Source organism: Erpetoichthys calabaricus, chromosome 5 (assembly GCF_900747795.2).
Source record: "Erpetoichthys calabaricus chromosome 5, fErpCal1.3, whole genome shotgun sequence".
NCBI lineage: Eukaryota > Metazoa > Chordata > Cladistia > Polypteriformes > Polypteridae > Erpetoichthys > Erpetoichthys calabaricus.
The window spans coordinates 90,029,407-90,055,306 of NC_041398.2; positions in this window are offsets into that span (position 1 = coordinate 90,029,407).

Consider the following 25,900-nt stretch of genomic DNA (forward strand, 5'->3'; position numbering starts at 1 on the left):
ATGTAATAATTTGGAAATGAAGATGGGTACAGTAGCTGTGCCCTTGCAGTGCAATACTTATAGCACTTGTAGATTTAGATATGGTACATGTGACAATGCCTGTCCCCTATAGACTCCCTCTTCCCACATGGGAGTCTGTTGAACCAACACCGTCGATAGTTATGACCGAGGTGAGCTGACAAATTAGGACAAATCTCATTGATGCCAGGGGATGGCGTAAAATGCTCAGGTGCTTGTATTAAAAAAAAAACAATGCATGGTAATAACTTGTGGTGAAATTGGAAATTAAGGTTAAAGCTGTCTCACTTCCAGTTAAGACTATAAAATGGCATCAAAAATTCAGAATCAATGTCTCCATGATGGGACAATTAACGCTGTGAGCTGGAATGTTAAAGGCCTGAATCACAAATTAAAGAGAAACAAAATATTCTCTCACCTAACAGGTTTAAAGCTAAAATAGTATTTTTACAGGAGACCCACTTACTAAGCAAGGATCAGTTCTGGCTGCAGAAGGACTGGACTGGCCAAATGTTCCATTCTAGCTTTACAAAGAAAACTAGAGGTGTGGGAATTCTCATACATAGAACAGTCTCATTTGTGGTATCAGATGTAGTATCTGATCCTAAAGGGAGATATGTGATTGTCATGGGCAACTTATTTAACTGTAAGATGATTTTGATAAATGTTTATGCACCTAATGTCGATGATAAGGAATTCATGCAAAATGTATTTGCATCCATTCCCAATGTGAATTCTCATAAAATTATAATGGCTGGGGAATTTAATTGTGTTTTAAATCCACTCTTAGATAGGACTCCTGTCACAAGGGGGATGACATCTAACACTGCAAAGACAATTACACAGTTTGTAACTGACCACAACTTATCAGACCCCTGGAGGTTTCTAAACCCAAACTCAAGAACATATTTGTTCTACTCACCAGTACATCAATGCTACTCAAGAATTCACTATTTCTTTATAGATAATAATTTCTTGCCTACGATTAAATCTTGCAAGTACAACGCTATTGTTATTTCCGACCATTCACTTCTGATCTTGGAGCTAAAGTCATTATGCCACACACACTCACCTCGCAGATGGTGTCTTAACCCACTTCTATTAGCAGACGAGAACTGTACAGAATTTATATCCAAACAAATCAGCTTCTTCCTAGACAAATACATCCTAGACAAATACAGAGACAAATACATCCTCAGAGGTTTCTGCAGGAATACTCTGGGAAACTCTAAAGTCCTTCTTAAGAGGACAGATTATTTCATATCTTTCCCACAGGAATAGATTAGAAACCAAGAAAGTATTAGAGCTAAGAAGCGAAATTACTAAAATAGATGAAGAACATGCCAGGCGTCCAAGCGAGGCTCTGCATAGGAAAAGGCAGGCTCTGCATTCAGAACTCAACCTCTTGACAACTAAAGAAACTGAACAACTAATTTATAAATCAAGACAGCATTACTATGAACATGGAGAGAAAGCTAATAAGCTTTTAGCTCAACAAATCCACAAGCAAGAAGTTCGCAATGCAATCCCAGCAATCACCAACACAAACGTAGATGAAATCATTAACCATAAAAATATAATGCACACATTTAGAGACTACTATAAATCCTTATATTCTACTGAGTTTAAAGAAGACAACACACAATCTAATGCATTTCTGGATACATTACAGATACCACAAGTAGATACTTTTAGTACGGAGGAACTGGATAAACCTCTGGCGCTATCAGAATTACTAGATGCTATAAAGTCACTTCAAGGCGGGAAAGCAGCAGGCCCTGACGACTACGCTGCAGAATTTTATAAGAAATTCTCCACTTAGCTAGCTCCCCTCCTATTAGCAACATTTACAGAAGCTAGAGACAACCAAATTCCACCTCAAACGTTTCGCCAAGTATTAATCACCGTTTTTCCTAAACAAAATAAGGACTTATTACAATGTGCATCATACAGACCAATTTCACTTCTGAATAATGATGTTAAGATACTCTCAAAAATCATAGCTAGAAGGATGAAGAAAGTGCTGCCCTCGGTGATATCACAAGATCAAACTGGATTTATCAAGGGTCGACACTTATCTTCCAATCTCCAACGACTGTTTAATGTAATATACTCACCAGCAAAGTCAAACACCCCAGAAATATTATTATCATTGGATGGAGAAAAAGCATTTGACATGATTGAATGGAAATACCTTTTCACTACATTAGAGAAATTTGAGTTAGGCCCGAACATTTGTGCATGGATCAAACTACTGTATACCAATCCAGAAGCTTCAGTTTGTATTAACAACATTTGTTCAGACTACTTTAAACTAGAATGTGGTACCAGACAAGGATGCCCCTTGTCACCACTGCTATTTGCAATCGCCATTGAACCACTGGCAGTTCACTGTCGAAATGCTTATCAGATAAAGGGGATTATCAGAGAAGAACTGGAACAGAAAATTTCTCTATATGCAGATGATATGGTACTGTATATATCAGACCAACAAAATTCTGTGCCTGCAGTTTTAACAGTACTTACAGAATTTCAAAAGATCTCTGGTCTCAGAATTAATCTGAATAAAAGTGTACTCTTTCCAGTGAATTCTCAAGCATACAATATTAGATTGGACACATTTCCTTTTATTATTGCAGATCAGTTTAAATACCTAGGGGTAAATATCACAAGTAAACACAAAGCTCTTTATCAACAAAATTTTGCCGTCTGTATGGAAAAAATTAAGCAAGACTTGCATAGATGGTTTTAAAGTGGAGAAGGACAAATAAACTGTGATTGCATTCACTACACTTTTGGCACGCAGACTTATTTTGCTAAACTGGAAGAATCCTAATTCTCCTCTTTTAAGTCAGTGGGAAACCAATGTTTTATATTATTTGAAATTAGAAAAAATCAAATTCTCAGTTAGAGGATCTGTACAGAACTTTTTCAAAACTTGGCAGGATCTAATCAATAGTATTTTAGAATAAGCTATTAAAGCACAGAGGAAGCAATTCTCTTCACTTTTTTTTCTCTTCTTCATTCATGTCTATTGCCTTATTAAACTAATCAATTTAGGTATGTTTACAGCTTTAAGGTTTACCCCATTGGCCATGCTCTCTTTCTCAGGGGTGGGGGTCGATCTGTTTTCAATCCTATTTTTTGTAAAAACTGATCTATTTGTATGGAATGATTAAAATTAATAAAATAAAAAAAAACAGAAAAAACAATCCAAAACAAAAGTAAAACCAAAAATGTCCATTGTGCAGTGTTAAAAAAACCCCAAATCCATAAAATCAGTGAAATGTGGAGATAAAATCCATAATAAATAAATCTGTTAAAATAGAGGTTAAAATGCAGTCTCTCTTCACCCGATCGCAGCCCACCACCTTCTGTCACCCCGGCTCACACATCACAGGCATTGCCGGCAGAGCCTCTGCAGCACAAACTCCTTTCTGCTGCCCCCCGTCTTGGCTGCAGCCACACTGTACAGCCACACCACACATCCTGTCTTCCTTCGAGCTCACGCAGTCATTCCTTGGATCCACTGGGAGGTCTTACGCCTCGCTCACCCCACTCTACACGCTTTGTCATTGAGGCGAACCAGCCCCTAGAGAGCCTCAGCCTGCAATCCCTTCCAAAGCCCCAGCTCGAGCTGCCTTCTCCAAACAGGTGGCCCGATCATCTCTCTCTGACTGCCCTTCACCATCTATTAACCTCCATCATTCATCCCGTTCTTTCCCCTCTCTTTCTTTTACATCTTTTATCTCTCTCTCCCCTTGTGCTGGCCCGTATATATACATCCGTCTGACACGGCTTTATGGATTGAAAACCTGGCCATATTTTTTTGTAGCTGCAGACCCGCTATACCACAAAGGATTCTTATTTCAAAATCTGTCATTGGTTGTTTTGTATGTGGGTGGGGTCATAGTTTCTCAGGCATTACCTAAAGTTACTTGGGAAGCAGGTACAAGGTGGCAGTATGAAAAAAATTCTTTTTGTACTCATGAACTATGAGAGATGTAAACTGACAAGCAGTGGCAAGCAATAAGGACAGGTATCCTCTTTAATAAAATCCCAGTGTGCGTCCAGGTGTCCGTGTGTGTGTTTCTTCTGGTGAAGTGCGCATGCGCGGGGCACGGTGCGATGCGCGATATTACTGCCAGAGAAAGTTACAGGCGTTTTACGGACATACAAACCAGTATTACTGTGAGAGGAAATTAAAGGTACACAATACAGTGACTCATATTACAGCCACATACAAGCCAGTATTACTGTCAGAGGAGATTAAAGGCATATTACTGACGCGCACGCCTGTATTCCTGCCAGAGAAAATTAAAGGTATATTACGGACGTTCAAGCCAGCGGACGTACAAGACAGTATTACTGTCACAGAAAATTAAAGACACACAATACACGGCAGCAGCCCACGAAGAACGGTCAACAAAAGAAAGGCTGAAAGAAAGAAAAATACGACCAACAAAAAAAATGAGGTCAAAGTCCCTTGCCATTTAATATAGACTGTTCCTACTAATGTTTATGCACTACTGTTCTAGTGCCCATTATTGTAATGGGCTAAATGACTAGTATGAAAATAATTGTTGATCATTTAAGGAAAAAGTATAGGTGATAAATGGGAATTGAACTGTAACATGTTGGTTGAGAGGCATGCATGCTAACCACGACACCACCAGTAAGCCTGGTCTGCAGTTCTTTCTCAGTTGATACTGTATATCAGACTGTATTATTTGAACAAAGAGCAAGAGATAGAGGTGAAAGGAAATAATGGAACTGTGCCTCATACGTGGATTGAGTTCTAACACTCACTTTTACTCTGTTTTGGAGGCAGGAGGAGGAAATTGTTTGACTTAGAATAATTAGAAAGGTGTGTAATGTTTCCAAAGAAACTGTGGTGTAGTGGTTAGCATAATTGCCCTGAAAATAATAGTTTTGGGTTCAAATCCTGGCCATGATGTATTCATTTTAATCTTCTTCTTCTCCTTTCGGCTGCTCCCGCTAGGGGCTGCCACAGCGGATCATTGTCTTCCATATCTTTCTGTCCTCTGCATCTTGTTCTGTTACACCCATCACCTGCATGTCCTCTCTTACCACATCCATAAACCTTCACTTAGGCCTTCCTCTTTTCCTCTTCCCTGGCAGCTCTGTCCGTAGCATCCTTCTCCCAATATACCCAGCATCTCTCCTCTGCACATGTCCAAACCAACGCAATCTCGCCTCTCTGACTTTGTCTCCCAACCGTCCAACATGAGCTGACCCTCTAACGTACTCATTTCTAATCCTATCCGTCCTCGTCACACCCAGTGCAAATCTTAGCATCTTTAACTCTGCTACCTCCAGCTCTGTCTCCTGCTTTCTGGTCAGTGCCACCGTCTCCAACCCATATAACATAGCTGGTCTCACTACCATCCTGTAGACCTTCCCTTTCACTCTTGCTGATATTTGTCTGTCACAAATTACTCCTGACACTCTTCTCCACCCATTCCACCCTGCCTGCACTCTCTTTTTCACCTCTCTTCAACAATCCCCATTACTCTGCACTGTTGATCCCAAGTATTTAAACTCATCCACCTTCGAAAACTCTATTCCCTGCATCCTCACCATTCCACTGACCTTCCTCTCATTTACATACATGTATTATGTCTTTTTTCTACTGACCTTCATTCCAATCCTCTTCAAAGCATATCTCCACCACTACAGGGTCTCCTCAACCTGCTCCCTACTATCGCTACAGATCACAATGTCATCAGCAAACATCATAGTCCACGGGGACTCCTGTCTAATCTCGTCTGTCAACCTGTCCATCACCATTGCAAATAAGAAAGGGCTCAGAGCTGATCCCTGATGTAATGCATCCGTCACTCCTACCACAGACCTCATCACTGTCACACTTCCCTCGTGCATATCCTGTACAACTCTTACATACTTCTCTGCCACTCCCGACTTCCTCATATAATACCACAGCTCCTCTCGAGGCACCCTGTCATATGCTTTCTCCAGGTCCACAAAGACGCAATTCAACTCCTTCTGGCCTTCTCTAAACTTCCCCATCAGCATCTTCAGAGCAAACATTGCATCTGTGGTGCTCTTTCTTGGCATGAAACCATACTGCTGCTCACTAATCATCACCTCACTTCTTAACCAAACTTCCACTACTCTTTCCCATAACTTCATGTTGTGGCTCATCAATTTTATTCCCCTGTAGTTACTGCAGTCCTGCACATCCCCCTTATTCTTAAATATCAGCACCAGTACAATTCCTCTCCACTCCTCAGGCATCCTCTCACGTTCCAAAATTCCATCAAACAATCTGGTAAAAAACTCCACTGCCATCTCTCCTAAACACCTCCATGCTTCCATAGGTATGTCATCTGGACCAACGGCCTTTCCATTTTTCATCCTCTCTATAGCTGTCCTTACTTCCTCCTTGCTAATGCGTTTCACTTCCTGATTCACTATCATCCAACCACTTCTCTCTCTCGTTCTCTTCATTCATCAACCTTTCAAAGTACTCTTTCCATCTGCTCAACACTCTCTCCTCGCTTGTGATTACATTTCCATCTTTATCCTTTATCACCCTAACCTGCTGCACATCTTTCCCAGCTCGGTCCCTCTGTCTAGCCAATCGGTGCAGGTCCTTTTCTCCCTCCTTAGTGCCCAACCTCTCATACAACTCATCATACGCCTTTTCTATAGCCTTCGCCACCTCTCTCTTCACCTTGCGCCTTATCTCCTTGTACTCTTGTCTACTTTCTGCATCTCTCTGACTATCCCACTTCTTCTTTGCCATCCTCTTCCTCTTTATACTCTCCTGTATTTCCTCATTCCACCACCAGGTTTCCTTTTCCTCCTTCCTCTTTCCAGATGTCACGCTAAGCACCCTTTTTGCTTTCACCCTTACTACATCTGCTGTAGTTTCTCAGCTATCTGGTAACTCTTCACTGCCACCCAGTGCCTGTCTCACCTCCTCCCTAAACTCAACCTTACAGTCTTTCTTTTTCAACTTCCACCATTTGATCCTTGGCTCTGCCTTCACTCTCTTCTTCTTCTTGATCTCCAACGTCATCCTACAGACCACCATCCTATGCTGCTTAACTACACTTTCCCCTGCCACCACTTTGCAGTCTGCAATCTCCTTCAGATCAACTCCTCTGCATAGGATGTAATCTACCTGTGTGCATCTTCCGCCACTATGTATGTCACCCTTGTTCCTCCCTCTTCTTAAAATACGTATTCACCACAGCCATGTACATCCTTTTGGCAAAATCCACCATCTTCTGACCTTCTTCATTCCTCTCCTTGACACCATACCTACCCATCACCTCCTCATCTCCGCTGTTCCCTTCACCAACATGCCCAATGAAATCTGCTTCAATCACCACTTTCTATCCCTTGGGTACACTGTTCATCGCTTCATTCAACTCACTCCAAAAATCCTCTTTCTCAACCATTGCACACCGAACTTGCGGTGCATATGCACTAACAACATTCTTCATCACACCTTGAATTTCCAGCTTCATAATCATTACTCTGCCTGACACTCTTTTCACCTCCAAAACACTCTTGACATACTGTTCCTTCAGAATAACTCCTACCTCATTTCTCCTCCCATCCACACCATGACAGAACAATTTGAATCCACCTCCGATCCTCCTGGCCTTACTCTCCTTCCATTTAGTCTCTTGCACAATATATCAACCTTCCTTCTCTCCATCATATCTGCTAACTCTCTACCCTTACCAGTCATACTGCCAACATTCAAAGTTCGTACCCTCAGTTCCACTCTCTTTACCTTCCTCCTTTCCTCCTGCCTCCGGACACGTCTCCCCCTGTTCTTCTCCTTCTCCTTCTTCTTTGGCCTGCATTAGCCCAATTTCTGCCTGCACCCTGTTGACTAACAGTACTGGTGGCGGTCATTGTTAACCTGGGGCTCGACCAATCCGGTATGAAAATTTGTATTGTTGTCCGCATATTGATTTGGTAAAATTTTACACCGGATGCCCTTCCTGACGTAACCCTCCCCATTTATCCAGGCTTGGGACCGGCACGAAGAAACACACTGGTTTGTGCATCCCCTGTGGCTGGGTTATGTATTCATTTTTATCATTATGAAATATTTCATAATGCATAATTGCATAATTATATTTTCTCAGGTATTGCCCATAGTTATTTGGGGAGCAGCTACAAGGTGTCAGCATGAAAACATTTCAATATCCTGGTGACAAGTTAAACATAGAGTAATGTGTTGAAATCTGGATTTTCAACAGATGTAGTTGTGATTCTGGGCCTTAAAAATTGGACATTTTGAAAATGGTATGTGTCCATTGCTCTATGGCGTGTTTCTGTGAAAATAACAAGGAACTGTAGCTGTGGGAGAAATACGGAAAATTCAGTTGGGGTTGCCACACACGGACAGATGGTGTAGTGGTTAGTGCTAGTTGTGTGTTAATAATTTCTGTGATGTCACCCTACGGGTTCCTGAGTCACGGAGGACCAGTAAATTGAGGTAACCACACATATCAAATGCTTCTTCGTGAGAGTCCAAAAAGGATCATTTTATGCATTCCTCCGACATCACTAGACCCTGGAATGCTATGCAATTAAACTCAATAGCATGGACAAAATAAAAATCTTTTTTTTTCTGCATAGGTAAAATATGTGACTTTGTTATGAAACCTGTGATTGTTTGCGTTGTCTGTGTGGTAATAAATGGTCAGTGCAAGTACTTGGGTGACTAGTATTACTGTTTGTAGTCACTGGTCTTGATCGGACAAATTCTCCAAAGTGTTTCTCACAGCAAATATGCCATGTTCGACGGTGACCTTGTTTGCAGAGTAATTTCCTGAAAATTCATTGTGTGGCCAGCTTAGACTCACATTCATCTTCTAATATCTAGTATCGTGGCAGCAGAGCCGGCACTAAGCTAAAAAAGAAGCGGCTTGCGAGAAAGTGGCGTTTCAAGCCTTCGGTGCCTTCTGTGATTCTGGGGAATGTAAACTCAATCTCAAAATATTTTTCCAGACAGAAGAGCAGCTTCAGCGACAGACTGCTGTCACTGTCCTGCTCCACAGACAGATTGAGGAGATCGTTCCTCCCCCAAACTATGCGACTCTTTAATTCCACCAGGGGGGGTAAACGTTAATATTTAACATTATACATAGTTATTGTCTGTTTTTTTTTTCACCTGTATTATCATTCTTTAATTTAATATTATTTATTGTATCAGTATGCTGCTGCTGAAGAATGTGAATTTCCCATTGGGATTAATAAAGTATCTATCTATCTATCTATCTATCTATCTATCTATCTATCTATCTATCTATCTATCTATCTATCTATCTATCTATCTATCTATCTATCTATCTATCTATCTATCTATCTATCTATCTAATACCCCATTGTGATATAAAAGAGCTTTAGCAGCCAATGTTGATGTTGGATGGGACAGCCCCTTTAGTATCCTAATAACTGAGTAAATATAGTAAAAATATAGTGTAAAAATAGTACATTAATTTGAGAATCCTGAGAGTACACTGAAAATGACTGGAAAATTTGCAAAACATATAAACACAAAACATGCAATCACAGGGCAACTGGAAATGTGTCAGTGTATTTGTGTTTTAAAGATTGTGTGTTTTGTATAGACATATATGTGAGCGGCGGCACGGTGGCGCAGTGGGTAGCGCTGCTGCCTCGCAGTTGGGAGATCTGGGGACCTGGGTTCGATTCCCGGGTCCTCCCTGTGTGGAGTTTGCATGTTCTCCCCGTGTCTGCGTGGGTTTCCTCCGGGCGCTCCGGTTTCCTCCCACATTCCAAAGACATGCAGGTTAGGTGGATTGGTGATTCTAAATTGGCCCTAGTGTGTGCTTGGTGTGTGGGTGTGTTTGTGTGTGTCCTGCGGTGGGTTGGCACCCTGCCCAGGATTGTTTCCTGCCTTGTGCCCTGTGTTGGCTGGGATTGGCTCCAGCAGACCCCCGTGACCCTGTGTTCGGATTCAGCGGGTTGGAAAATGGATGGATGGATATATGTGAGCTGTGTTGAATATGTATGCCTAGCCCTTTAATAGTATTACCCAGGGTGCTGTTCAGTTGATCAACCAGGAAGGAGTGAAGAGTCCACATGCTTTAGTGTTGTGCTTATTTGGTAGCAGTGAGCGAGCAAGTCTATAAGGGAAAACCAAACAAACTGAATGTTTGAGTATGAGAGAGGTGAGTACCTGCTAACAAATCTGTCGAAGGTATAACTTAGTGAATTCATTCTTCCTGACCTCATGAACTTTTTCTTCTCTGAAATTAAATTCTATCAATTTTATCTCTAGGGGTGCCTGGTGGCGCAGTAGTTGGCACTGCAGCCTCATAACTCAGGTCACATTTTTAGACACAATTTTTAGTCCAGAATAATTTGCAAAGGCTTGTGTAGACTTCAGAAACTCTTAAAAGACTATTGCACCCTCATAATCCACTCAAGTTCAATTTCTTCTTGCCCACTGACTTCAAGGCATTTGACTGAATTCTGCAAAGATCCCGAACATTACCCCAATTTCATCAAAAAAAAACCAATTCAGCCAGGTTCACTCATCACTAGTGAGCACGAAAAACACATTGCTGATCCCAAACAAAGAGAATAAGAACAAACATATTGTACTAAAAATGCAATATGAGATATATAAAAGAAGTATTTGGCTCCACAGCTTAGTAAAGAAACGTTACTCTGAGTGAATCTGCCATTCTGAGGAGATTTTCAGGAGCTAATAATTTTCTTGAGACTCCTTTTGAGGAACAATGGACACAATGATATCACACTTTTCATACCCACTCTATCTGGATGGCATGTCCGCTCATTGTCATTGGAGCCTGGAAGATAATGGGAGATCACCAGACAGACAGAAAAATGTTATCATTTATTACCATTGTTTTTCACATTTTGTAAACATTGAACTCAATTGTTTTTAGAATCAGATAACTGTCAAAGCAGAGAAAACTAGGACTCAATTTTGTGCCAGAAGTTAGGTGTCTGTAAATTTGACTTCTTAATTTAACACGAATGAGGAGGTCCCACTTGGAGTGTAGAGCATTGCGATATTCTTACATTAAATTGGGGTGGAGGTTTCTCCCCCTTAAAGTTAGAACAAACACATATGTAGTGTTTTATGTATGGTATTGTATATTGTATCGGGTTTGACTCTGTGTTTGGGTTTGTGCATATCTGTCCTGTGATGGGCAGGCACCTTGTCCTGCTTTGTGCCGTTTGCTTTCTGCGACAGGCTGCAGCTGCCCCGTGACCCTGCCCTGGAAAAGCTTAGGAAGCTTAGGTTTGGAAGAGGAATGGATGGATAAATGGAGGGATAGATGTTATGGTAATACGAGGTCCTACTTACATAGTAACTGTGATCACTTAACCTATGAACAGAGTAGACAACAACTTCAGTTAACAGAAGTGAACAGGATTCATGGAGAAAATAAACCTACTGGGATTCCATGATTGGTTATGTTAGGGGAAATGCTCTGTAAATAAAGAATAGTCATGAGGCGCTGTTAAAAATGAATCCAAAGCTCACTTGTTTCAACAGAGCAGCCTCTTTTACAAGTTGGGTTCATTTACATTGCACAGCTATAAAGCATTTTCATTACATTAATCAAAGAACAGATAAATGGTATGGTCTTCAAACAGACATGTCTCTTGAGTATTATCTCAAAGTTACAAATAGTTATACAGAATAAAACTTTGGTAAATATCTGGTTCATAGAATAAGACTTCTTATTTGTAAACTAGTTCTATTTTGTAGCTTTGCCGGGGGTGTTTGATAAGAGAGAGAGGGTGTTAGTTGTAGTGCTGTTAATCAGATGTATCAGAAGTTCTGTGTAAGTAAGAGCTTTTCTTTATACAATGTTTGTAGTTTTTGTTTTTTATTTTTACCATTTTGCTTCTATTGCTTCCAGTTCTACACTCACAACCACAGCACCCGGCACCATAACTGGAGTTTTACAGTGAGCACTAACCTTTGAGCTTTGTGTCTTCCTTGAGTTTCCCTGAACTTTGTCCTTCCATTTCACACCTCACTGTACATGCCAATCATGATCCTGTCTCTTTATTCCTGTCCGGAGCACCACCCCCTTCTTAGTTTTCATTCCAAACAATTGGTTAGTGGTGCTATTTATGTGGCCTGTCCATCCCTTCATTTGCATGGATAGGCCCATTCTGAGCGCTGCACAAACCATGTACATTAACACCATAATAATAAATATTAAAAAAATATATATATTTGAGATTAAGAGGTGGAATCTGCATGTTCACCCTTAGTGTTCATTGGTGAAATTTAGCAAAGCATTTTTCAAATGAATATGCAGCATTTTCCGGAGACCTTGTTCATTGAATATATTCCTGGAAATACATTGTGTGGCAGGTTTAGGTAAACATTTTTTTTAATCGTTTTTGGTGTAGTTGATGGCAGTTGTGTTATGAGGATGCCTCAATGATGGGCCATTAGTGAGAACAGATGCCACTTGCTGTTGGTTTGGCAGTTATTGTATTGGAGAATTGTGTGGTGGTTCTAGTGGTAAAGAGGGACAATTGCACACCTCAATAATGAAATACATACAAACTCATTATTATTTTTATAATAGTACATATAGCTTTGTTTTACCACTAAATATGATGTATTTTGTAATTGAGGTTTTGCCTGTAAAACTGAAGATCTCATTCCAAAATAGGGAAGTGTGGTCTGGTACTGGATGAGATGACTTTCATACAGATGGCTCTGGTTACATAAAATGCATAGCAAATCACATTGATGTTGAGAGCCCTGTAGGATTGTGCATGGTCTGCCCATTTCTTGATATCCTTGAGGAACCTTAGACTGTCCTTAAGAAATATTGTTACAGTCATGGAAAATCCCAGAAGTGGCGTGGAGTAATGACACGTATATGTAAGGTCGTTTTCTATTTACGAAAAATTTGTCAGTCGTGGATAGGAATTGAACTTGCACTTCCTGGTTGAGAGACATGTATCCTACCCACTACACCACCATACCTGGCTTGGGTTACTGTCTCAGTTGATACTGTGGTATTTGAACAAAGAAGAAGAAGAAGAGATTGAGGTGGAGGCTAACTGTTGAACTTTACCTTATATTTGTGTTAAGTTCTTACTCAACTCTCTTTCAGTCTGTTTGAGGGCAGACGGAGGCTTTTCTGTGTTTGACAAAAAACTGAAATGTGTGAAATGTCCCAGCCCAAACCAGCATTGAGATATGGTGTAGTGGGTAGAATACCTGCCCTTAAAGTAGTGGTAATGGGGTCGATTCCCAACCATAATGTTAAAACTTGTTTTTGTTTAAGAAGTTTTCATGATTGTCTATATTATGAGTGAGTAAGGCCATGTTCTATCAGGAACTGCGTATTGTTATTTGTGGAGCAGGTATGACGTTTCATCATATCATTGTAATCTTTTGGACACTAGGTAACTAAAGACTAAATTTGTGTCACTTGGACTTTCAATAGAATCTCTGTGATCCTGGACTATTATCAAAATGTGACACTAAAACTGTGACATGTACTGGGTGCTTTGATGCGTGGTGTGCTTCTCTTCAAATGACATTAAATATACTTAATAGATATGGAGAAATAGTGAAAAATCATGGTGTCCAGGTCAGGTGGTGTAGAGGGAAGTGGTCATTGATTCTCAGTGATTCATGTAATCTCATCCCACAGGTTCAAGTCCAAGAGGAGTCACTCCTTGAGGCCTGGAAGAACAGAGGAGGGTAAGCAGAGACAAGAGACTTAAGCCAGTGGCACAAAACCCTTAACGCACCTCCAGCAGTTTGCTCTCTTCACTAATCCCTTAAACACTTCCTGCTCAACACATCACATAGTGTTCAATTTCTAAGCATAAATTTCATGATCAACTCTCATATTTAATTTTCATAATGCTAAGTTAGATAATGCTTACATTTGGAAATCAGTAAGAGTGGTAAGAGTGGTAAGAAAGAAAGAGTGGTAAGAGTGGTAAGAGTTGGAAGAAAGAAAGAGTGGTAAGAGTTGGAAGAAAGAAAGAGTGGTAAGAGTGGTAAGAGCTGGAAGAAAGAAAGAGTGGTAAGAGTTGGAAGAAAGAAAGAGTGGTAAGAGTTGGAAGAGTTGGAAGAAAGAAAGAGTGGTAAGAGTGGTAAGAGTTGGAAGAAAGAAAGAGTGGTAAGAGTTGGAAGAAAGAAAGAGTGGTAAGAGTGGTAAGAAAGAAAGAAAGAGTGGTAAGAGTGGTAAGAGTTGGAAGAAAGTAAGAGTGGTAAGAGTTGGAAGAAAGAAAGAGTGGTAAGAGTGGTAAGAGCTGGAAGAAAGAAAGAGTGGTAAGAGTTGGAAGAAAGAAAGAGTGGTAAGAATTGGAAGAAAGAGTGGTAAGAGTGGTAAGAGTTGGAAGAAAGAAAGAGTGGTAAGAGTGGTAAGAGTAAGAAAGAAAGAGTGGTAAGAGTTGGAGGAGGAAGAAAGAAAGAGTGGTAAGAGTTGGAAGAAAGAAAGAGTGGTAAGAGTTGGAAGAGTTGGAAGAAAGAAAGAGTGGTAAGAGTGGTAAGAGTTGGAAGAAAGAAAGAGTGGTAAGAGTTGGAAGAAAGAAAGAGTGGTAAGAGTTGGAAGAAAGAAGGAGTGGTAAGAGTTGGAAGAAAGAAAGAGTGGGAAGAGTGGGAAGAAAGAAAGAGTGGTAAGAGCTGGAAGAAAGAAAGAGTGGTAAGAGTTGGAAGAAAGAAAGAGTGGTAAGAGTTGGAAGAAAGAGTGGTAAGAGTAAGAAAGAAAGAAAGAGTGGTAAGAGTGGTAAGAGTAAGAAAGAAAGAGTGGTAAGAGTTGGAGGAGGAAGAAAGAAAGAGTGGTAAGAGTTGGAAGAAAGAGTGGTAAGAGTTGGAAGAAAGAAAGAGTGGTAAGAGTTGGAAGAAAGAAAGAGTGGTAAGAGTGGGAAGAAAGAAAGAGTGGTAAGAGTGGTAAGAGTTGGAAGAATGAAAGAGTGGTAAGAGTTGGAAGAAAGAAAGAGTGGTAAGAGTTGGAAGAAAGAAAGAGTGGTAAGAGTTGGAAGAATGAAAGAGTGGTAAGAGTTGGAAGAAAGAAAGAGTGGTAAGAGTTGGAAGAAAGAAAGAGTGGTAAGAGTTGGAAGAAAGAAAGAGTGGTAAGAGTTGGAAGAAAGAAAGAGTGGTAAGAGTGGTAAGAGTTGGAAGAAAGAAAGAGTGGTAAGAGTGGTAAGAGTTGGAAGAAAGAAAGAGTGGTAAGAGTTGGAAGAAAGAAAGAGTGGTAAGAGTTGGAAGAAAGAGAGTGGTAAGAGTGGTAAGAGTTGGAAGAAAGAAAGAGTGGTAAGAGTTGGAAGAAAGAAAGAGTGGTAAGAGTTGGAAGAAAGAAAGAGTGGTAAGAGTGGTAAGAGTTGGAAGAAAGAAAGAGTGGTAAGAGTTGGAAGAAAGAAAGAGTGGTAAGAGTGGTAAGAGTTGGAAGAAAGAAAGAGTGGTAAGAGTGGGAAGAGTGGGAAGAAAGAAAGAGTGGTAAGAGTTGGAAGAAAGAAAGAGTGGTAAGAGTGGTAAGAGTTGGAAGAAAGAAAGAGTGGTAAGAGTTGGAGGAGGAAGAAAGAAAGAGTGGTAAGATGTGGAGGAGGAGGAAAAAGAGAACAACAGCAAAAAGAGTGGTAAGATGCGGGTCTTCATAGGAGGTTATAATTCTTCTTCCAGGTCACAGTGATCTCTTCTACAGGTAGACATGTAAGTGTCAAATCTTTCCTCCGTAAACCCTCAATATCTACCCTTGGAAGAGGCATTTGATACTCACACATTTGACAGGGCGGCAAAAATGTTTTGTTTAGCATCTTTGTAGACCATGCCAATCTCAAAACCAGAATTGTATACACAAATTTTAAGAAACATTAGAAGTAGAATATGCTGCAATTTGAGGACAATCATTAAGTCAATAGCACTTTAGTTTAGGTACTGAAAAAATACATGTATTACTCATTTACTCTTCTGTAACAAGACCTTAAAATGGCCTCTTTTGGTCTTCTTAACACTTATAAAACATCAGTAGATGGGTTATTCATCTCTATATAGTGTGGCATATTGACATGATGGTAAAATGATTTGTTAATATGAAGGATTCACATGTCTCATACTAAATATGTAATATTAGGAGAAATGTGTCTCAGTTTAGTAACCTCAGACCACTCCAAAGTGAAGTTTTGTTTAGTAGGTCACATTGCAGAGATGAATTAACCCTTTACTGATGCTTTGTAAGTGTTATGAAGACCCAGATATTCCAGATGCAAAGTACTTTACTAACTGTTAATAAATTTACACATACTGTACTTGTAATTCTTCCTTCTGTTTTTAAATAAAGATGAATTTAAAACTCATAACATTGTCATGATTTGTGAAATCAGTATGCATTTTAGGAACGGAAAGAAGTGCATCCCTGGGATCTAGAAGACTTTTCAACTAGAATTTGACACATTTTTCCAATGCTTTATTAACAAAAGAGAGTCCTAAACCTTTAAGGCTCAGCAAAAGCTCGGTGATGCACAGACGCCAGGTCTGATAAAAAGGACTCTTATCTCAAGACCCTGAAGCTGTTGTACTTCTGACCTTGGAATTAAAACACCTCATAGCCTGTGGTTCAGGGAAGGCATTGATGGAAGGAGAAGTACAAATACTGAAATGGCTGGTGCATGTGAGATCTGAGGTCTAGCACATGAGACAGGAATTGGGAAGGAGAGGGATCTTGAGAGGTTGGCAAGTCGATACATGGCATACATACAATTCCCCCTGTCTTTATACTCCTCTTTTGTATGCATCTTTGCATAATTAACTTTATTTTTGTATAATTTGGCCACTTTCATGATATTCTGCAATCTACTGTATAGTTTTATGGAAATGTAATTCTGTACACTGTTGTAATGTTAGAATCTTACTAATTTTTCTTCCAGACAACATATTACTGTAAAATCTCGGTGCTGTCGCTAATGTATTTGGAAACATTTCATGATAACAGACAGATATATCATGATAAAATCTTCCTCTAGAATTTATCTAGTAGGAAAGAATACCATTAAAGCGTCAAATGCTCTCAGATGATTTAAAGCCTAAGAGCTCCATTATCCAGAGAGACAATTAATGTAGAAAGTTAAAAAGGGTACAATTTGACCCCCTGTGAAACTTTGACTGGCTCATCTAGTGCGTAAACATGTAATAGTAATAGTAATAAATGTGTAGGCTTCATTAATACAATGTTAAAATGTTTAAAGTATGACAGTGGAACTTTAAAAGATCTGTCTTTTGACCCTCCATCTCTTTCCAATAATTTTATTCCGACTACAGTATACTGTAGTGTAGGGAGGTATTGCGTGAGCATTATACACACCTACAGTACCCATTTATGTGGTGGTACTGTGCAGGATGCACCATTTTTTTGTTTAGAATGTTGCATTAATCTAAAGTCAGAGTATGACAGTCTTAAAATAACTACAGAAGCTGTTGCGTTCTTTTTAGAGAATCTCTCAAGAGGCTCTATTACACAAAGATCACAGTCGGATAAATGAGAACATTTTTTTTTAAGTCTGATCATATAACACATAAAAATGTAATCCATTTTTACAGTTCCTATCAAAGCATAGGAGTTATCCCATAATTGTTATTGGTCATTATTTAAGGGAGGTTGCCAGTTCTTGTGAAACGGCAGTCATCAAGATAAATGATTTCAGAACAGATTCATTCATTTGCCTCACTGAGCCAGAAGGTGATGTAGAGAAATGATCCCGTGATGTACAACCAGTTCTAAGAGGTTCAGGATGTTTTCGGACATTGCATAGCACACTCTGTTTATGTACGTACGTGTCCTTTCTCATTTTTATTTTGTGTTGGAAGACTACTTTTTTTTTTTTTTTTTTTTTACCTACAGCGGCTCTTGGGATTGCATTTCCTCTGTCAGTATTTCACAGCAAGAACTGAATAAGACAAGATTACTGAATCAGATTGAGGAGACTCCCTTCTGTTGTGTACGGTAAGTTACAATTTTTATACATCCATATTGATTTTGCAAATTGTGATAATGTTATGAGTTTTAAATTTATCTTTCTTTAAAAACAGAAGGAAGAATCACCTGTATGTGTAAATGTATTAACAGTCAGTAAAGTACTTTTGATACTGGAATGTGCTTAAATAATTAGGAGAAAATACATAGCATATGGCAAAAACTGTAAACACGTAGGTTAACACTCTACATGGCAGTATATTATTAAAATGGGTTTGCTGTAGTTATAAAGTACACATTTGCTTCAAAATAGAAGTATTACTTTCATAACCGGACTGCACTATTTGTAATTTAATAATAATTGCTGGTTAAATGAAAAGAAATACAAAATTATAATAAATCACACATGATTTAAATACAGTAAAGACACTATATTAAAAATATTCTCTTTGCTAAAGGTGCCATATCGTTATACAATGTCTTTATCAACTCCTGTGAAAAGAACGGAGAAGTGGAGAGAAGATCCCCAGCAGTTTCGTAAAAGCCGTAGAATTTCCAAGAAAGTGATTTTGAACTGTTGCTTGGTGAAAAGGATTATTGATTGGGCTACACCTCCTACCAAAGGTACAGGAAAGAATGAAATGCATGGCTCTAAGGGTTAAAATGTGATTTGTTTTTAAAGTGCACAAGATATTCTTGGATTAAAGTGACTCGATACAACTGTCTCTTTTACTTGTTGAAATGCTGTACATGAAACGAGAGATCACTTGACTGAATAAAAACGTTGCTGATGGCTTTTGTTTCGGGGTACCGCTGAAAACTAGAAAGCAGCTCATTTTATTTAAAAGGAATGACAGACACTGCTTGGGAGTAAGAATATTGAAATTATTATAATGAGTTGTTAAAAAAAATAATATCAAACAATTCTGAACATTAATGTGTGCTTAGCCTGTAAATTCATTTTTGTTCGGAAAGCACTTTCTTTGATATTTGCCGTTGTTCTGCCTTGCATTGCTTTTTACTAATGTTTCTTTAATATGGTTTTGGTTTAGAAATTTCTGTTTTTGAAAGCTTTTGAAACTTTTATTTAACTAAGCATCTTTATCTCATATTGGTCAGAAGGGTCCTTCCCATCATCACAGAACAGAACACTTTCAAGAGGAAAATCAAGGTAGCCTTTAAGGATTGTTTGTTTTTTATTTGGGAATGCTTTGCATCTCCTACGACTGGCGTGATAAATACTGGGAAGACTTTAAAACTAAAAGAGAATACATTTTTCACTATAAATACAGTTACTACGAGTAGCAGCAAAACAGATGCCGTTCTGCTGTACTTAATGGATCCATTCATTTTGTAGCTGTGCTTTTGAGCACTCACTGTAACATTAGGCTGGCTGTCATATTCTATTCATAACATCATTTGGCACTCTTAAAAATAAAAGTACCAGACTGGTTCTTCAGAGTGATGCCATAGGGGAGCCACTTCTGGTTCCCTAAAGATCCATCCACATGAAGGGCCTAGAAAAAGCCTTTATATATTTGGATCTGTAACAAGCTCCTCACAGTAAATAACCGTGAACAGATTGTAACAGATTTGTGAAATACCGGTAAGTCATGATCTGAAAAGAACTCTTTCTGCATATACTAATGCAGGCCAAGTCCGGGTTTTCTTAAACTATTAGTGTCCTTCTAAGTAGCCTACCATCAGGCCCGGTCTTAGGTATTATGGGGCCCTAGGCGAAAGGGGGGTCCAGGGGCCCCCTGGAAGCTCTGTGAAATGTGTGAAAATTAGACCAAGGAGTCGATCCGGGGCCCTCCGGACGCCGGGGCCCTAGGCGGTCGCCTACTTCGCCTATGCCTAAGGCCGGGCCTGATTGGGACAAATAATGCTGTAGTATATTTAAGTATATATGACAATTGCTCACTCGGACAATTTGTTTTGGGGGCCCCCAAGAAGGCGGGGGCCCTAAGCTATAGCTTGTGTAGCTTATACGTAAATCCTGCACTGCCTACCATACATTAAAGGTTTTGTTTACTTTTACCATGTGTTAGGAAGTTTTTCAAAGCACAAAGAACCAACTTCATATTTAACTTTGTATAAAATGGTTGCTTGTCAAGCAATAGTTCTACGAGGAACCACACAACCCATTAAAGAACCATAAATTGGCATTAAAGAACCAGTGAACATGTAAAACATTTTGTATGTGAGGACCCTTAATATACTGTAGACACTGAAAAGCTCAAAACTCTACTGCATCTATAACTGTTTCTGTTAGAAGAAAGAAATGTGGGAAATCAGTGTGCTATTTAATCATTTGGATACAATTTCTAGATGTCCTTTTTATGATAACGTTTAGGGCACTAAATTATAAGATATTCTTGGGGATATAATATACTATTCTTTTATTAAATGCTGCTTAATGCTTCATCATATTTACATAAATATTTTTAAAATCAAAGTAGCTCACAAACAAATTTACATATAAAATGTTTTGTTAGCTGATTGTTAAATGCATATATACTAATTATTTTAAAACCGTCAGTGTCTCATTAAACTACACTCTATGGCATAGTATCATATTTTTTTCTTAAACATCACACTCCAAAGGTAAGTTCATAATTAGACAAGGAGATTCTGCTCCCAGCATGCTGAAAAGCAGCGTAATAGGCCCATGAATTGGGTTTCCTGGACCTGTGGCACTTGTACAACCCCAGTATCTGCTCTGGTACATGATGGAGAAGCTCCTCTGGCTTCTTAGAGTATGGAAGGTCAGGAAGCTTTAATACACTTGTGCCTGGCATGAGATATGAAAAATGACCCTGACTGGCATCTTCTTTGTATACAATGTAGGGACACAGTAGAAATGTTTATGAGAGTCAGTGCTGTCAGAGAGCCAATGAAAACAGTTGGGTAACTGACCCTTTCGATGTAAGTCAGGGGTGTAATGTGCCCAAAGAGGCTATGGTGCAAATAGTTTTTTTGAGTATATGTATGATTATATGTATATATAATGTATGATTTGATATACATCTCTGAGGGTAATTGTCTTTTCTCAAGACCTTTGGAGGTCAGAGGGCAGGGTCAGGGCCACTGGAGCAATTTTTTGGTTAAGGGCCCGATGGAGTAGGATCCCTTCTGGCAGTAATGGCCTTTCAATTGGCAACCTTTCTATATACTAGCTCAGATCTTCAGCCTCAGAGCCGCCACTCCAACCAATCTGGACATCCATCTTGAGTTTCTAAAATGACCCCTAAAGACGTGATAATATCTAAGAAGTGGGATATAAAATATGTGACCTCACCCTCACATACTGTAGCTGATGAAGTTTAAAATCAGGACTTGAATTGAGTTAAACTCTCCTCTAGTGAAGTGGTGTGGTCACAGAAGTGTTGTAGGAGTTTTAACTTTCTCCATATTTGGAATAAGTGAAGTGAGCAAGGTGGCTTAGCTGTCCAGATGGGTAGATATTGTGCTCTGCTATTCTGTCAGGCATGAAAGGGGTTCAATACAAGTTTATTGTTTCTGTATTTGTACTTTGTTAATTCCCTTAGCGACTTATCCATCCATTTTCCAACCCGCTGAATCTGAACACAGGGTCATGGGGGTCTGCTGGAGCCAATCCCAGCCAACACAGGGCACAAGGCAGGAACCAATCCCGGGCAGGGTGCCAACCCACCGCAGTAGTGACTTATCTCAAACAGAAAATGAAAGAAATTAAAAACAGCAGGGATGGCATGGTGACACTGTGTCTAGCACTGCTACCTAGCGACTGTAAGTTTGAACTCAGCCTTGCTTTTGTGGAACTTGCACGTTCTTCTCATCTCTGTATGTCTGCTTTACCTAGAGACTCCGTTTCACTCTCACATCCCAAAGATGTGTCTTTAAACGGGCTCAGTGTTAATGCATGAAAGTGTGAGTGTGTGACAAAGCAATAGACCAATCAGTCCTCTGTCCAGTGCTGAATCCCGCCACAGTTGTGGAGCTGCTGGAGTCGGCTCTGCTCCACCTTAGCCCTAAAATTGGTTTAACCAGTTTTGGACAATGGATAGATGGAGGTGTTGTTAGATGTATGTTCTAATGATGCCCCATTTTTTTGTTTTGTTCCATACAAATTAGAGCTCATAGCCAGAATGAAATGTGAATAAATTGTATTTTGTTTCCTTCAAGACAGCAGGATGGTAAACAGTGTGTTGTTAAAGCTAATTTTTTTCTTTTTTTTTTTTTGAGAAAAGAACCTTTGTGAGAAAAATGTAAATGTCATCATAAAGTATTTGCATTATTTTGTTTATCATTAGTTATGTTCAATTTGCAAGCATGCCTATATTAATCACTTCAAGCAGTTCTGCTAAAAAATAGTGTACTTTAATTAAACATGGAGTGTAGGTGGCAGGCTGTGACATTGTTACAAACGGTTATTTTTCAGCCTGTGTGCAGTGTCAGGCTTGTTAGGTATAAGTTATGTACCTAATCAGGGTAATTGCCAATAAAGCTTTACAATACACCCTGTAGTGCTAAGGTTCTGGAATCTCGTAACCCCGGATTGGACTAAGTAGGTATTGAAATCAGTTGAAGGTATGATAAGCAGTATATAGTGCATAGTTTCATAGTCCATGTAAACACAAACTGTTTTCAAATGTTTAAAAAGAATTCAATAAATGGAAAGGCAAGCTGCAATAATATACTTACAGGTATTTAATAGTTTGGGTCTCACGATGGTGCCGTCCCGTAATGTAACTTTCTTAGTGCAATTCCCACACCCAGTCCTTGCATGTTCTCCTGTCTGTGTGTTCTCTTCCAGGTATTACAAATTACCTCCAGCATCCCCAAAGATGTGCATGTGCTTAACTGGTGATCATCAAATGGCCTTGTGGGAGTGCAGCTGTGTACAAGACTAGGCTCCCTGTCCAGTGTGTTTCAAGGCTTGTGCTCAGTGGGGTTAGAATAGAGACAGCCCCCTGAAACTGTGATTTAGATTAAATGGGTTTGAAAACATGAAATTATTTATTAATTGATTTAATTTCTCCAATTCCTCTTGTGTGCAGTTTGCATGTTCTCCCCATAACAGATTGGGCTTCTCCTTTAGGTACTCCAGTTTTCCTTCCTGGACTGGTTCCTACATTGAGCCCAGTGTTCCTGGGATAGCTCCTGCCTCTTGTGACCCTGAATTGGAGCAGGTTTAGGAATGCGGTGTAAACGTAAATGAAACTGTAATAAATTATTCTTTATAGTAGGCGTACCATTGAATGATTTGTGTTTGCACATCAATCTAAAAGACAATATGTGTCTATTATGCAACAGGGTCCCTCACCCTGATACACACAATAAATTAGAAATGTTAACAAGAAGACAGCATGGCACAAATAACGAGATGTCTTAGTTTAAAGTATTAAGTGATTAGGTTTAAATATTCAAGGTCTTCCTGGAACACAGCCAAATTATTATGAACAAGAAAGAGGTTTTGGACAGCGCATGTTTTTCGTTACTGAATGAAGTATTGATTTTCTACAGAAACCAAAAGTAGCACCATCAGGAGGTAGCTTTTGCTGCCTCATATTGATCCACATTTTTTATCAACTTATGGGTTAACAGCATCTTAAAGTGGAGGATTTATGGCTCCAGTCAATGTATAAATGTTCTGCTGCACTGGTAAGCTCCCTAACATTGTGCTGATATAAACATTATGAGAAAGCTGGTGAATAAATTAGAATGTCATAAATTACGGCTCACTGTTTGCTAAAAATGCTTTTGTGTTTAATCATTCTCTGCATTGTGGAAAAGACTTGATGACTGTGTGAAGCCTTTCCAAAAATCTGAATAATGTAATTGAGGATAAAATGCAACCCTTGCTAAATACTTTTTAGCAAATAGCTCCCTCACCATATTTTTACAGGGTATTAATATATTTTTTATTAGTAATACGGCACTACATTTTACTTGTTATAATGGCTATGTTTTAGTGCTTAATGTTGATTTTGTCTATGTTGGCCAGTGTTACAATGAATGAAATGATAATGGCACAAAATTATTTAAACCTTATCACATATTTGCAGATGAATTAGGATTGCATAACATTATGTACTTTATGTTGATTAATGAGCATTACATTTTCTGAAGATATTTATGATTCTGTTTTACAATGTAATGCACCTCACAAAAACCATATCACAGCTGTTTTTGAGAATAATGTGACCTCCTAGAGCTCACCATGTATCAGTCAACACTTACTATTATTAAGCATACATTCGCAAACTGTCTTAATTTAAATCACGGTGTTCGGAGGCTGGAACGTGTCCCGGCAACCCTGGGCACAAGGCAGGAAACAGAACTGGACAGGACAGACATATCCACACACAGCCAATGTGAAATCGCCAAAGTGTCTTTGGAGATGTGAGAGTACTGTGAGAAAAACCCAGCATTTCACTACTGTACATTCATATTGGATTTTCCCTTAAAAAAATTTTTTTAAATGCAAAGAAAAAATGTAAACAAGGTTTTAATTAAATTAATTATGAGTGTTTAGAACCCCTGTGTCATTCAATGTAAACACAAATGTCAATTGTAAAAATTCTGCACACACAACTCGCCTGGGCCCGGGTTAATACTAAGCTCTTACAGAGCCATAGTGACTGCAACTTTTTCTTCCAGCCAATTTATTAATTAAAAGCAAATTCTTGCTGTTAAAGGAATATTTCACCTCATTACAGATGGCTTACCTCAGCTCTTTGTTTGCGGGCTCAGGAATTACTAGTTCAGCAGCCTGTTTTTTTTTTTTTTTGAACTCCAGAAAATTTGTGAGTCCAGTTCTACCGGTCTACCTGCGTAGAGCATTAGAAAGTTTCTAGTGATAGGGAGTATACTGGGAGTGCTTGACCAGTCAAACTCAGTTTCTTGCTACTGCAGTCCTCAACAGGGAAAGCAATGCCACAAAAGATTGCTCACAATGCCAAACTATTTCAATGAAGCAGACAGCAATAAACAAACAGCAAAAGACAGAAATTTAAAAAAAAACAATGTAGATACACAAAGGAAGGAAAAGGAATCTGAGTTTTTTAAACTTTATGGAGTTTTTCACCCAAATATTTTCCTTCAGAATTAAAAAAGTAAAACCTTGAATTGGCACTGTCATATATCTGTGAATGACTGTTTAATCTAGCATTTTCAATTCACAGACATTTAATTTTCATTTTTTATTCTGCTGTTGCATTTGTGATGCTTTTTGAGCCATTTATTTCAGGCCGTGTTATAAAGATGCCTTATTATGGATTAAATTATATGGGTATGAAAATACTTTATTCATCCATCCAACCATCCATTCTCTTCCGCTTATCCGAGGTTGGGTCGCTGGGGCAGCAGCTTGAGCAGAGATGCCCAGACTTCCCTCTCCCCAGCCACTTCTTCTAGCTCTTCCGGGGGAATCCCAAGGCCTTCCCAGGCCAGCCGGGAGACATAGTCCCTCCAGCGTGTCCTGGGTCTTCCCCTGGGCCTCCTCCCGGTTAGACGTGCCCGGAACACCTCACCAGGGAGGCGTCCAAGAGGCATCCTGATCAGATGCCCGAGCCACCTCATCTGACTCCTTTCGATGCGGAGGAGCAGCGGCTCTACTCGGAGCCCCTCCCGGATGTCTAAGCTTCTCACCCTATCTTTAAGGGAAAGCCCAGACATCCTACGGAGGAAACTCATTTCAGCCACTTGTATTCGTGATCTCGTTCTTTCGGTCACTTTCTTTCTTTCAGCTCAGCTCCTTTTTCACCACGACAGACCGATGCAGAGCCCGCATTACTGCGGATGCCGCACCGATCCGCCTGTCGATCTCACGCTCCATTCTTCCCTCACTCGTGAACAAGGTCCCGAGATACTTGAACTCCTCCACTTGAGGCAGGAGCTCGCTGCCAACCCTGAGAGGGCACTCC